The 15,349-nt window shown below is 38.8% G+C and overlaps 1 protein-coding gene across 2 annotated transcripts in view; it reads left to right on the top strand.

Moving 5' to 3' along the window:
• The window catches only part of ATRN (attractin), a 174,077-nt gene that overhangs the window by 33,998 nt on the left and 124,730 nt on the right, over positions 1-15,349 (top strand). The gene's annotated exons all lie outside the window — the stretch shown is intronic.

The following is a 15,349-nucleotide window of genomic DNA, read 5'->3' as shown; positions in this document are numbered from 1 at the left end:
CTTAGAGGGTGTAGATAGGGTCTTGTGTGCACCAAGACCCAGGGGAAAACGCAGTGGTCTCATAAGAGACTGGGTCAAACTTACCTGCTAGTATTGGAGAATCTCCTGTGGAGGTGGAGGGGGTGGTTGTGGGTCACTATGAGGACAGGGACACTGGTGGCAGCAGTCCTGGGTAGTCCTCATTAGTGTGAGCCATCTTGGAGGCTGCCATTTTCTCACCAGACTTGGCCCCACCCAACAGCTTGTTGCCTCTGGTGCTGGGATGCCTCAGGATAGACAACCAACAGGGAGGGAACATAATCCCACCCATCAGCAGGTTGTTTGCTTAAAGTCTTCCTGAGTAAGCATTTCCCCAGTAAACACATGCTCTGACATGGCCTTGCCCACCAGATGGGCAAGACCCAGCTCCACCCACCAGTGAGCAGGGACACTTTCAGCTGGTACTTTCACCAGGAAGCTTGCACAGGACTCTTAGACAGCCTCATCTTCCAGAGGGCAGAAAGCAGAAGCTGCAACTAGAACCTTGCAGTCTATTGAAACCACAGTTACAGGAAGTTAGACAAAATGAGACAACAGAGGAATATGTCCCAGATGAAGGAACAAGATAAAACCCTGGAAGAACAACTAAATGAAGTGGAGATAGGCAGTCTCCTTGAAAAAGAATTCGGAGTAATGATAGTAAAAATGATCCAAGATCTTACAGGTGGAGAAGATACAGAAATGTTTAATGAGGGCCTAGAAGAACTAAAGAACAAACAGATGAACAATACAGTAACTGAAATGAAAAAATGCACTAGATGGAATAAATATCAGAATATCTGAGGCAGAAGAATGGATGAGTGAGCTGGAAGACAGAATGGTGGAAGTCACTGCCATGGCTCAAAAAAAAAAAAAAAAAGTATAAGACATAGGATAATTGTTAAGAGATCTCTGGGACAACATTAAAAGTACCAACATTCTCATTATAAGGGTCCTAGAAAGAGGAGAGAGAGAGAGAGAAAGTACCCAAGAAAATATTTGAAGAGATAATAGCTGAAAAATTTCCTAACATGGTCGAGGAAACTGTCATTTAAGTCCAGGAATCACAGAGAGAGGCTCAGGTCAAATAAATCCAAGGAGGAATACACTGAGACACATAGTAATTAAATTGACAGAATTAAAGACAAAGAAAAAATATTGAAAGCAACAAGGGAAAGCAACAAACAACATACAAGGGAATTTCTATAAGACTGTCAGCTGATTTTTCAGCAGAAACTCTGCAGGCCAGAAGGGAGAGGCACAATATATTTCAAGTGATGGAAGAATCTGCAACTAATATTCCTCCCATCAAGACTCTCATTTAGATTTGACAGAGAAATCAAAAGCTTTACAGACAAGCAAAAGCTAAGAGAATTCAGCATCACCATAACAAGTTTTGCAGCAAATGCTAAAGGAATTTCTCTAGGCAGTAAAGAGAAGGCCATAACTAGAAACTGGAAAATTACAAAGGGAAAAACTCACTATTAAAGATAAACATACAAAAAAAAGATAAACATAAAGTGATTAGTGATGATAAGAAATCATCCACACACAAATACATCAAAATTAGCAGTTGTAAGAAGAGGAGATCTCTAGTCTTTCCCAATCTGTTGTTTTCCTCTATTTCTTTGCACTGATCGCTGAGGAAGGCTTTCTTATCTCTCCTTGCTATTCTTTGGAGCTCTGCATTCAGATGGGAATATCTTTCCTTTTCTCCTTTGCTTTTCGCTTCTCTTCTCTTCCCAGCTATCTGTAAGACCTCCTCAGACAGCCATTTTGCTTTTTTTGCGTTTCTTTTCCATGGGGATTGTCTTGATCCCTGTCTGCTGTACAATGTCACGAACCTCTGTCCATAGTTCATCAGGCACTCTGTCTATCAGATCTAGTCCCTTAAATCTGTTTGTCACTTCTACTGTATACTCATAAGAGATTTGATCTAGGTCATACCTGAACGGAGTAGTGGTTTTCCCTACTTTCTTCAATTTAAGTCTGAATTTGGCAATAAGCAGTTCATGATCTGAGCCACAGTCTGCTCCTGGTGTTGTTTTTGCTGACTGTATAGAGCTTCTCCATCTTTGGCTGCAAAGAATATAATCAGTCTGATTTCGGTGTTGACCATCTGGTGATGTCCACGTGTAGAGTCTTCTCTTGTGTTGTTGGAATAGGGTGTTTGCTATTACCAGTGCATTCTCTTGGCAAAACTTTATTAGCCTTTGCCCTGCTTCATTCTGTACTCCAAGGCCAAATTTGCCTGTTATGCCAGGTGTTTCTTGGCTTCCTACTTTTGCATTCCAGTCCCCTATAATGAAAAGGACATCTTTTTTGGATGTTAGTTCTAGAAGGTCTTGTAGGTCTTCATAGAACCGTTCAACTTCAGCTTCTTCGGCGTTACTGGTCGGGGCATAGACTTGGATTACCGTGATATTGAATGGTTTGCCTTGGAAACGAACAGAGATCATTCTATCGTTTTTGAGATTGCATCCAAGTACTGCCTTTCGGACTCTTTTGTTGACCATGATGGCTACTCCATTTCTTCTAAGGGATTCTTGCCCACAGTAGTAGATATAATGGTCATCTGAGTTAAATTCACCCATTCCAGTCCATCTTAGTTTGCTGATTCCTAGAATGTCGACATTCACTCTTGCCATCTCCTGTTTGACCACTTCCAATTTGCCTTGTTTCATGGATCTAACATTCCAGGTTCCTATGCAATATTGCTCTTTACAGCATCGGACTTTGCGTCTATCACCAGTCACCTCCACAGCTGGGTATCGTTTTTGCTTCGGCTCCATCCCATCATGCTTTCTGGAGTTATTTCTCCACTGATCTCCATTAGCATATTGGGCACCTACTGACCTGGGGAGTTCGTCTTTCAGTGTCCTATCTTTTTGCCTTTTCATACTGTTCATGGGGTTCTCAAGGCAAGAATACTGAAGTGGTTTGCCATGCCCTTCTCCAGTGGACCACAATCTGTCAGACCTCTCCACCATGACCCATCCGTCTTGGGTGGCCCCACACGGCATGGCTTGGTCCTGTGTGATCAGATTAGCTAGTTTTCTGTAATTTTAGTTTCAGTGTGTCTGCCCTCTGATGCCCTCTCGCAACACTTACCGTCTTACTTGGGTTTCTCTTACCTTGGACGTGGGGTATTTCTTCACGGCTGCTCCAGCAAAGTGCAGCCGTTGCTCCTAACCTTGGACAAGGGGTATCTATTCACGATGGCCTGTCCTCTCGGCCCTCCTGTGCCCACGCAGCCCCTACTCCTTGGGCCTTGGGTAACTCCTCTCGCCGCCGCCCCCAGCCCCCGGTGCCCAGCCTAGCCCCTGTCGGCCGCTGCCCCGGACCCCTGGCCCAGCCTAGCCCCTGTCGGCCACCAGCCCTGCCTAGCCCCTGTCGGCCGCCCCCTCTGGTCCCCGGAGCCTGGCCTAGCCCGTCAGCCGCCACCTCCGGCCCCCGGCCCGGCCTAGCTCCTCTAGGCCACGCTTCTGCGTGGAGCCGTCGCAGCCGCCTCGCTTCTGCGCGGAGCCGTCACAGCTGAACTGAAGAAGAGGAGAGCACAAATGCATTTCCAACTTATAACTAGCAACTTACAGCAATCTTGGTTATATATAGACTGCCATATGAAAACCTCATGGTAGCCACAAACCAAAAATCTCAACAGATACAGAAAGGAAAGAGGAATCTAAACACAGCATTAAAGTTAGTGATCAAATAACAAGAGAAGTGAACAAAAGAGAAAGGAAAGAAAAGCACCTAGAAAAACAAATCCAAAACAGTTAACTAAATGCCAGTAAGAACATATATAATAATAATTACCTTAAATGTAAACGGAGTAAGTGTTCCAACCAAAAGACATAAGTTGACTGAATAGATACAAAAATAAGACCTATATATATATATGCTGTCTACAAGAGTCCCACTTCAGATCTAAGGACACATACATACCGAAAGGGGATGGAAAAATGTATTCCATGCAAATGGAAATCAAAATTGGATAAGCAATAGTCGTATCAGACAAAATAGACTTGAAAGTAAAGAATGTTGCAACAGACATGGACACTACATAATGATCAAAGGGTCAATCCAAAAGGAAGATGTAACAATCGTAAATATTTATGCACTCAACATAGGAGCACCTCAATATATAAGGCAATACTAACAGCCATAAAAGGAGAAATTGACAGTAACACAGTAATAGTGGGAGGGCTTTAACACGCCACTTTCATCAACGGTCATTCACAGAGAAAATCAGTAAGGAAACAGGCCTTAAATGACACGTTAAACTTAATATTTGTAGAGCATTCCATCCAAAAGCAGCATAATACAAATTCCTCTCAAGTGCACATGGAACATTTGCCAGGATTGATCACATGCTAGACGTCAAAGTGAGGCTTGATAAATTTAAGAAAATTGAAATTGTATCAAGCATCATTTCTGACTGCAATACTATGAGATTAGAAATCAACTACAAGAAAAAAATGGAAAAACACAAACACATGGAGGCTAAGCAATATGCTACTAAAACAGCAATGGATCACTGAGGAAATAAAAAAAATACCGAGAGACAAGTGAAAATGAAAGCAGGATGACCCAGAACCTATGGGATGCAGCAAAAGCAGTTCTAAGAGGGAAGTTTATACTTATACAATCTTACCTTAGGAAACAAGAAAAATCTCAAATAAACAACCTAACCTTACACCTAAAGCAACTAGAGAATGAAGAGCAAACAAAACCCAAAGTTAGTAGAAGGAAAGAAATCATGAAGATCAGAGCAGAAATAAATGTAATGGAGATGATTAAAACAATAGAAAAGATTGATGAAACTAAGAGTTGGTTCTTTGAAAAGGTAAACAAAAATAAACCCTTAGCCAGACTCATCAAGAAAAAGAGGGAGAGGACTCAAATCTATAAAATTAGAAATGGGAAAAAAGTTACAATAGATACCAAAAAATTACACAAGATCATAAGAGACTACTATAAACAATTGTATGCCAATGAAATTGGCAGTCTAGAAGAAATGGACAAATTCTTAGGAAGGTTTAATCTTCCAAGACTGAACCTGGAAGAAACAGAAAATATAAATAGACCAATCACAAGTACTGAAATTGAAGCTGTGATTAAAAAATCTTCCAGCAGATTCATGTCAATGTATGGCAAAAACCACTACAATATTGTAAAGTAATTAGCCCCCAACTAAAATAAATAAATTTATTAAAAAAAAAAAATCTTCCAGCAAACAAAAGTGTAGGACCAGATGGCTTCACAGACAAATTATATCAAACATTTAGAGAAGAGTTAACGTATATCTTTCTCAAACTATTGCTGAAAACCACACAGGAAGGGACACACCCAAATTCATTCTATGAGACCATCATCACCCTGATATTAAAAGCAGACAAAGATACCACAAAAAAAGAAAATTACAGGCCAATGTCACTGGTGAACGTAGATTCAAAACTCAAGAAAATATTACTAGCAAACCATATCCAACAGTATATTAATAGGATCATACACCGTTATCAAGTGGGGTTTATTCCAGGGATGCAAGGACTCTTCAGTATACACAACTTAATCATGGATATACCACATCAACAAGTTGAAGAATAAAAACCACATGATCATCTTAATAGATGCAGGAAAGCTTTTGGCAAAATTCAACACCCAGGATGTGGGTATAGAGGGAACCTATCTCAACATAATAAAGGCCGTATATGCCAAACCCACAGCAAACATCATTCTCGGTGAAAAATGAGAAGCATTTCATCTAAGATCAGGAAGAAGACAAGGGTGTCCACTCTCATTACTATTATTCAACAAGTTTTGGAAGTCTAGGCATGGCAATCAGAGAAGAAAAAGAAAAGGAATCCAGATTGAAAAAAGAAGTAATATAATTACATCACTGTTTGCAAATGACATGATACTCATACATAGAAAAATCCTAAAATTGCTGCCAGAAAACTACTAGAGCTCATCAATGAATTCAGTAAAATTGCAGAATACAAGAGTAATACACAGAAATCTTTTGTATTTCAATACACTAACAATGAAAAATTAGAGAATGTAAAGAAACATTCCATCTACTGTTGCATCAAAACAAATAAAATACCTAGGAATAAACTTACCTGAAGAGGCAAAAGATCTGTACTCCAAGAACTATAAGACAGTGAAGAAAGAAATCTAAGATGACACAAACATGGAAAGATGCTCTTGAATTGGAAGAATTGATATTGCCAAAATGACTATACTACCCACGGCAGTCTACAGAGTCAGTGTAGTCCCTATCAAATTACTAATGACATTTTTCACAGAACTGGAATAAAAAAGTCTTAAAATTTGTATGGAGACATAAAAGACCCTAGACAGCTAAAACAGTCTTGAGAAAGGAAAATGGAGCTGGATGAATCAGACTCCCTGACTTCAGACTATACTAGAGAGCTACAGTCATCACAGTGTATGGTACTAGCACAAAAGTAGAAATACAGATCAATAGAACAGGATTGAACGCCCAGAAATAAACCCACGCACCTATGGTCAGTTAGTCTACAACAAAGGAGGCAAGATTATACAGTGGAGAAAAGACAATTTCTTTAAAAATAGTCCTGGGAAAAGTGGATAACTACATGTAAAAATAATGAAATTAGAGCATTCTTTAACACCATACACAAAAATAAACTAAAAATAGATTAAAGACCTAAATGTAAGACCAGACACTATAAAACTCTTAAGAGGAAAATATAGGCAGAACTCTGTTACGTAAATTGCAGGATTATCTATTTTTTTGTAGCAGTATCTTTTTTGATACATCTCCTAGAGTAATGGCAATAAAAACAAAAATAAACCAATAAGATCTAATTAAACTCAAAAGCATTTGTAGAGTAAAAGAAACCAGAAAACAAAAAGACAACCCATAGAATGGGAGAAAATATTTGCAAACCATGCAGCTGACAGGGCATTAGTCTTCACAATTTACATACAGCTCAGGTAGCACAATTGAAAAAAACAAACAAAAAAAAGCCAATCAAAAAATAGGTAGAAGACCTAAATAGAGATTTCTCCAGAGAATACATACCAGGTGACCAAGAAGCACATGAAAAGATGCTCAATGTCACTAATTATTAGAGAAATGCAAATCAAAACTGCAATGAGGTAGCACATCACCCCTGTCAGAATGACCATCATCAAGTAGTCTACAGACAGTAAATGCTGGAGGAGGGGCGGAGAAAAGGGAACCCTCCTACACTGTTTGGCAATGTAAATTGGTACAACTATTAGGGAGAACAGTATGGAGGTTCCTTAAAAAACTAAAAATATAATTACCATATGATCCAGCAGTCCCACTCCTGGGCATATATCTGGATAAAACTATAATTCAAAAAGATACATGCACCCCAGTGTTCACTGCAGCGCTGTGTGCAACACCCAAGACATGGAAGCAACCTAAATGTCCACTGACAGAGAAATGGATAAAGAAGATGTGGTGCATATATACAATGGAATATTACTCAGCCACGAAAAGGAGGAAATAATGCCTTTTGCAACAACATGGATGGACATAGATATTATCATAGTAAGTGAAGTAAGTCAGAGAAAGACAAGTATACCATATCGTTTAGTTTTGGAACCTAAAAAATTGATACATGAACTTATTTACAAAACAGAAACAGGATCACAGACTTAGAGAATGAATTTATAGTTACCAGGAGGTAGAGGGGAGGAATAGATTGGAAGTTTGTGACTGACATATATGTACACTTCCATATTTAAAATAGATAACCAACAAGGACCTACTGCATAGCACAGGGAACTATATTCAATACTAGTGCTTAGTCACTGAGTCATGTCTGTTTTCTTTGTGACCCCTGTAGCCCACCAGGCTCCTCTGTTCACGGGGATTCTCCAGGCAAGAATACTGAAGTGAGTTGTCATGCCTGCTTCCAGGGGATCTTCCCAACCCAGGGATTGAACCTAGGTCTCCCACATTGCAGGCAGATTCTTTGTTGTCTGAGCCACCAGGGAAGCCTCTATTCAATACTATAATGCACCGAGGAAACCAGAATTGAAAGAGACACATGTACCCCAATGTTCATCACAGCACTGTTTATAATAGCCAGGACATGGAAGCAACCTAGATGTCCATCAGCAGACGAATGGATAAGGAAGCTGTGGTACATATACACAATGGAATATTACTCAGCCATTAAAAAGAATACATTTGAATCAGTTCTATTGAGATGGATGAAACTGGAGCCCACTATACAGGGTGAAGTAAGCCAGAAAGAAAAACACCAATACAGTATACTAATGCATATATATGGAATTTGAAAGATGGTAATGATAACCCTATATGCGAGACAGAATAAGAGACACAGATGCATAGAACAGTCTTATGGACTCTGAGGGAGAAGGTGAGGGTGGGACGTTCTGGGAGAATAGCATTGAAACATGTATATTATCATATGTGAAACAGAACACCATTCCATGTTCGATGCATGAGACAAATGCTCAGGGCTGGGGCAATGGGATGACCCAGAGTGGTGGGATGGGGAGGGAGGTGGGAGGGGGGTTCAGGATGGGGAACACATGTAAACCCGGGGAACACATGTAAACCCATGGCTGATTCATGTCAATGTATGGCAAAAACTACTACAATATTGTAAAGTAATTAGCCCCCAACTAAAATAAATAAATTTGTTAAAAAAAAAGACTATAATGGCCTAAATGGGAAAAGAATTTGAAAAGAGTAGACTCATGTACGTACAACTGCATCACTTTGCTGTACAACTGAAAATAACACAACGACTGTACTATAACTATAATCAATTATACTCCAATATAAAATAAAATTTTTAAAAAAAATTTAAAAATTGAAAAGAAATAAATTTTTGAAAATTTTATTGAGTTGGCCAAAAAGTCCTTCAGTTTTTAAGTAAAAGTAGAACACATTTTTCATTTTCACTAAGAACTTTATTGAACAGTGTATTCACCATTTCGCTCCACTACCTTCTGCCATTTTTCAGGCCCATTCATATTTCCAAAACTTATTCATTTTGAGCAAAGAATTGTTCCATGTGCCTTTTACAATCTTCCAGGGAATTGAGATTTTTTTCCATTAAGAGAATTCTGTAAAGACCGAAATAAATGGATATCTGAAGGTGCAATGTCCAGTGAATACGTGGATGAAACAGAACTTCCCAGCTAAACTGTAACAGTTTTTGCCCGGTCATCAGAGAAACATGTGGCCGTGTGTTGTCCTGATGGAAGATTATGCATTTTCTGTTAATTCGAGACACTTTTCGTCGAGTGCTGCTTTCAGTTGGTTTAATTGGGAATGGTGTTTGTTAGAGTTAATCATTTGGTTTTCCAGAAGGAGCTCATAATAGAGGATTCTCTTCTAATCCCACCATATACACAGCATCATCTTTTTTGGATGGAGACTGGCCTTTGGTGTGGTTTGTGGTAGTTCATTTCACTTGTCCCATGATCTCGTCTGTGCTACATTATTGTACAATATCCACTTTTCATTGTCCATGTTTTAAAAATGGAATGTTTTTATTAAATTTCAGTAGAGATCTGAATACAAAAATACAGTTAGGAAGGTTTTTTTCACTTATGTGGAACCCAGACATCAAAATGATTAACATAACAAAGCTGGTGCAAATGATTTTCAGCACTTAATTTGGGTATTTTGAATATGTCAACTGTCTCCCATGTGGTATAATGCTGATTTTTTCAATTTGATTGCTATCAGCTTCAACTGGTCTACCTGACTGTGAAGTATCATCCAGCCAGAAATCTTCAACACGAAACTTTGCGAACCACTTTTAGTACATTCTATCAGTCACAACACCTTTCCCAGACATTACACAAATCTTTTTTTGGATTTCACTTGCATTTTTACCTTTCTTGAAATAATAGTAATATGCTGAGAATGTTGCTTTTTTTCCTTCCATCTTCAATATTAAAATTGCTACACAAAAATTCACTGATTTTGCTGCTTTTTTAAAAAACTGCACTGCACAATACAGTCCTACATAATTGTTTTGAATGATGTTAAAGACAACTGAGCACTACCAGAGCCATCATATAGAAAAAACTAAACAAACTTTTTGGTCAATGCAGTATAAAGAAATACAAAGAATAAGGAGTTGAGTAAATATTTAAGGCCCAGGAAAAGGAAGAAAAATTAGTAGTTATAGACAAAGTGGAATTTGAGCATCCAATAAGTTAAGTGAGTTATTATAATAGGCATAATTTATGAAGATCTAATAGTTGTAAGCTTGTATGGCTAAATAAATACAGAAAGCAGAAGTGAGAAATGTCAGTGATGGAGCAGTCATGGTACCTCATTTCAGTATACATTCATCTGAACTAGATTTGGTAGATATTTTTATAAACAAGAATATAAAGGGAATTGAGTAGTGCATTCAGTAAACTTAAATATGTTTGTGTATATATAAATATGGGCTTCCCTGGTGGCTCAGTGGTAAAGAATCCACCTGCCAATGCAGAAGACATGAGTTCGATCCCTAGGTCGGGAAGATCCCCTGGAGAAGGAAATGGCAACCCACTCCAGTATCCTTGCCTGGGAAATCCCCTGGACAGAGGAGCCTGGCGGCCTATAGTCCATGGGGTCTCAAAAGAGCCAGACATGACTTACTGACTAAACAGCAACAACAACACATACATAAGTATACATTGCTGCAATAGATTTCTTTTTCAAATATCCGAGGAAATTTGATCAAAGTTTATTAATGTTCAAGGTACTTAACTATAAAGAAAACCGTTTTCTCTTTTTTAGGAGATTAATTCAACTCGTTTTAATACACTGTAGGCCCAGGAACATTTCCTAAGTAGTTCCAACCTTGTTAAGTAATGTCTTTCTGGAGTGTAAGATTTCCCTTGGAAAGATGAACATGGTATTATTTATTTTTGGCTGCACAGGGTCTTTGTTTTGGTGCCCTGGCTTTCTCTAGGTGCAGCACATGTGGCCTTCTCTTGTTGTGGTGCATGGGCTCAAGAGTGTGTGGGCTCAGTGGTTGCAGCCTGTGGGCTTAGTTGTCTCATGGTATGTGGGATCTTAGTTCCCTGACCAAGGATCAAACACACATCCTCTGTGTTGGAAGGCAGATTCTTAACCATTGGACTACCAGGAAAGTGCCAAGAAAATTTTTAACAGATGAGAAAAGTTGAGGTTTTACATGCCATATTGTCTGGTAATAATAATATAAGTAAGTTAGAAAGAAATCAAGATGGGATTTCCCTTGTGATTCAGCAGTAAAGAATCTGCCTGCAATGCAGGAGACGCAGTTTTGATCCCTGGGTCAGGAAGATCCCCTGGAGAAGGAAATGACAATCCACTCCAGTATTCTTGCCTGGGAAATCCCATGGACACAGAAGCCTGGCAGGCTGTAGTCCATGGGGTCGCAAACTGTTGGACACGACTTACAAGTTACAAGATTATTTCTTTGAAACCTGCCTCCTATTTTCCCTGTATTCGTTTCCATCGCAGAATTGCCCTCTATGTATTCTTGAATGGGAAAATTAGTAATAGCAAGGAGTTAATTCTTTAAGTTTCTGGTCTTGTGTTGTTAAAATGTCTTTGTTTCAGTTTGATGCTTTTGTGTTGCTGCTGGTGAAGACATGGAAAGTACCAGTGTCCATACCTAGACCACTAATTATACTGAAAAACTAGACCTGAAATTTTAGGTTAATATTCCTGGCCTTCCCCTTTCAAATCTCTTTATGTTTTCAGTAACCAGTTGTAGGCCATTTACTAGAATACAGGGAATTTTGAATTAAAAACTAGTAAAATTTAAAGGAAATAAGAATACCTAATACAGAAGGGATGTAGAGAATAGAATATTTTCATTTATCACTGGTGCAAATGTGAATTGTTACAGTCTTTTGGAAAATAATTTGCAGCCTGGTCAACAATTAAAATTCATATATCTTTTGGTCTGGTAATCATCCTTCTAAGATTATTTCCTTAGAAATAAAAGCACAAGTAATGTCACGTTATAGGGATATTGACTGCAGCAATGGACATACTGCCAACCAACTGAAAACAAAATGAGAAAGTCGGAGAAAGGCAGAAAAAAATGATATATTGTAGGGTAGAATATTATGCTACATGAATTAAACCAGTTCCCAATTAGTTGGAACGTTTCCCACAAAGTTTTGTTGAATGAAGAAGAGGAAGATATAAGAAGATTAGTGTAATAATAATTTGTATAACCAAAACTAATTTAAGAGAACCATCAGAGGCTACTCATCAGGGACATTCTCGTCAGAGACTCGTAAGTATAAAGAAAAATAAGAATGCTTGCGAGGTGGTTAAATGTTTATCTTGGTGCGGAGAAGGTGGAAGTACCTGGAGAGAGCAGTAAAGAAAAGAAAAAGGAGAATTGTCCTTTAGTTGACCCTAAAAAGCCTGTCTGATCACAGCTATTCATTATCTGTAAAATTATGTAAATGTATGTTTAAAGATACAAAGTAACTATTTAAAATAAAATAATCTTTTTCCGAAAGTGATGTATATTTGCAAATACCGGAACATGTCCGTGTGAAGTCTGTAGAAACTCTTAGGAGCAAAAGAAGTATAGTAGAATACCACAAAACTGAACTAGTGGGAAATTTATTTACCTATAAAACTGAGGTAGTCTCTGTGGTCGTTTTGTATGATTCTTCAGGGACCTTTGCACTCACCTTTGATTTGTCACCCTTGGTGTTGGCTTCGTGTTCTGGCTCATAGCATGATGGCTAAATTAAAATCCAAACACAGTAAAGTCCAGTGGAAGAAGGTTGGTCTCGTAGGATTTCTGTCACAGGTTGGGTTTCTTAAAAGCATTTGCTGAGATGAAGTTTGAAGTACAAGTCAGGTATAACATCTAGGTGAAGAAGGGGCAGGAAGCAGAACTGGGCAAAGGAAGAAGTTGAGTTTCAATGCAGGCCTGACAAAAGAGAGCTCTGGAGTATTGATTGCTTGCCAGAGTTGTCCTGTGTTAAATTGAAAAATGCCCAGCCTTTGTATCCATTTTAGGATGGACTGTACTTGGAAGGGCATGACCTGAGGTAAGGCAGCTCCTGATGGAACTGACATCTGGGTGCTGTCTGTGGACCACAATCACTTCTGCAGCTGGCAACAAATCTTTTCTTGAAGAGGAGGTCTAGGTGGCATAGCTTCCTATCTACCACACTATCTTTCATAGGAATGAGGAAATATTTCCTAGAACCCTTCCATCAAACTTCCCCTCATATCTAAGATTAGATTACATGCTGTGACCCAAATAATAGCCTTTCTCCTCTTCAGGAAAGAGTCCTGATTTTTCACTGAGTATACATGGTCATCTGGGATAATGGCTCTATTTCTCAGCCTCCCTGTACATTTAGGTATGTCTTAAGTTTTGGCTAGGGGGTAAGTTGAGTGGTCATTTTTGACTTAGAGGAAAGGGGGTATGTACCTTGTTTCCTTGCAACTCCTTCCTGCTGGGTAGAATAAGGAGATAATAACTGGAGTTTGTGCAGCCATCTTGGATTATGAGGTGGAAGCACATGTTGAGGAGGACAAGAGCAACAAGATAGAAGGTCCCTAATGATCATAGAAATGCTTTATATACTCCGGGCTGCTTACGTTTGGGCTTTATGTCTTGGTTAAAGTCATTACTATTTAGGTTTTTCTATGAATTACATTAGAACTTAACTGATACACATTTCTAATTGGCACGAGGGCACAGGAAATCATGATTGGCTTAGACTAACATTTTGGGATGTTAGTGGATGGATGGATATTGGGGAATAAGACACAGAGACATTTATATCAGGCAAGTACAGCAAGAGAGAGAATGCGAAGAAGTTGAGGAATTTTCAGGGGATGATATTTGTGATGGACCCAGGAATCATAACTAGGTAAGTTGGAAAGTGGAATGTGTGAGTGATGAACATGAAGAGTGATTGTTTGTGGACTGGAGGTCTCTGGGGCTGGAGATTCACTGGATGGGGGAACTAGGCTAACTGAACTAGAGAAAGCAGAGATGGTCATCAGAGTGTAGGTCACCTTAAATGGAGATTTTGGTGGTAGAGCTTTTACTCCTCACAGCAGGGATGAAAAGAGTTGGTAACCAAAGTAGGGTAGAGGAAAAGATTGTTAATGGTGAAGTTAAAATATGGAGTTGCTGGGCTTTGGGTGGAACATCTTTATTGTGGTTGAGTGGACGGTAGTGAAGTAGATGCTGATATTTTGAGTAGGTGAAGAGGAGTAATTGGTGTGTCAGTAGGTGACTCAGAAAGTAAGGAAGGCAGATCCAGAAGAGAGCATCTGTTTCAGAAAAGCTGACATTGTTGATGAAATAGGGAGGAAAAGTAATCTGGAAACAGCAATTAGGAAAGATAGCATCCTTCTTATATATTAAAATTTTCTATATAGCAAAAGATAGTAGACACAAAGTGTAAAGAAAAAATAAACTGAGAAAATATATTTATAGTACATTTACTATACACATGGGAGCTCCTTGATATAAAAAGAGCTCCTAAACATGATGCAAGGAGTGAACTCATTGGAAAAGACCTTGATGCTAGGAAAGATTGAGGGTAAGAGGAAGAGGGGGTGACAGAATGAGATGATTGGATGGTATCATTGGCTCAATGGACATGAGTTTGAGCAAACTCAGGGAGATAGTGAAGGACAGAGAAGCCTGGCATGCTGCAGTCCTGATGTTGCAGAGAGTCAGTCACAACTTAGTGACTGAACAATGACAACAACTTGGCAGAAAAATAGGTAAAGAATATGGAATCTTAATTTGCAAAGGAGAAAATGCAGATTATCAAAACACATAAGAAAATACTCATATGTTAGCATTAGTATCAGTAAAAATATTAATGAGATACTAGGATGTGTCTGTCATTGGCAAGACCTAAAAATATTGATAAACTTCAAGCTTGGCATGTGTGTGGGGAGTAGGTGCTGATGTGTACTGCTAATGAAATGCAGTGGATTGCCACTTCAGATGTTGAGTGTTGTGGATTGATGTGCTTGCCCATCACAATTATGCTGGACACAGCATGTTTATTGTATTAACACATTTTTCTTGTAATGGTAACTGTGTGTTCTGATTTTTTAAAAACCAACTTATAAGTAACTTCTTGTGGCCATTTTTATAGTGCAAAATGTGGCTTTCCTGTCTTAGATGGAAAAATTTTGGTGTTTTTGTTCATTCCTTTTGGTTTTCATATGTTTGTATCCCCCTTTCTTAAGTATATGACTAGATTTTGTTTCATCCAGATTTGTGTAACCCGAGTGAAATAACTATCCAGTCATTTTCTTTTGGCCATAGTA

Source organism: Giraffa tippelskirchi, chromosome 13, assembly GCF_054371585.1.
Source record: "Giraffa tippelskirchi isolate mGirTip1 chromosome 13, T2T-mGirTip1v1.2.pri, whole genome shotgun sequence".
Classification (NCBI taxonomy): domain Eukaryota; kingdom Metazoa; phylum Chordata; class Mammalia; order Artiodactyla; family Giraffidae; genus Giraffa; species Giraffa tippelskirchi.
The sequence above is the reverse complement of the archived record's forward strand: the minus strand, read 5'-3'. Positions and strand labels throughout refer to the sequence as shown.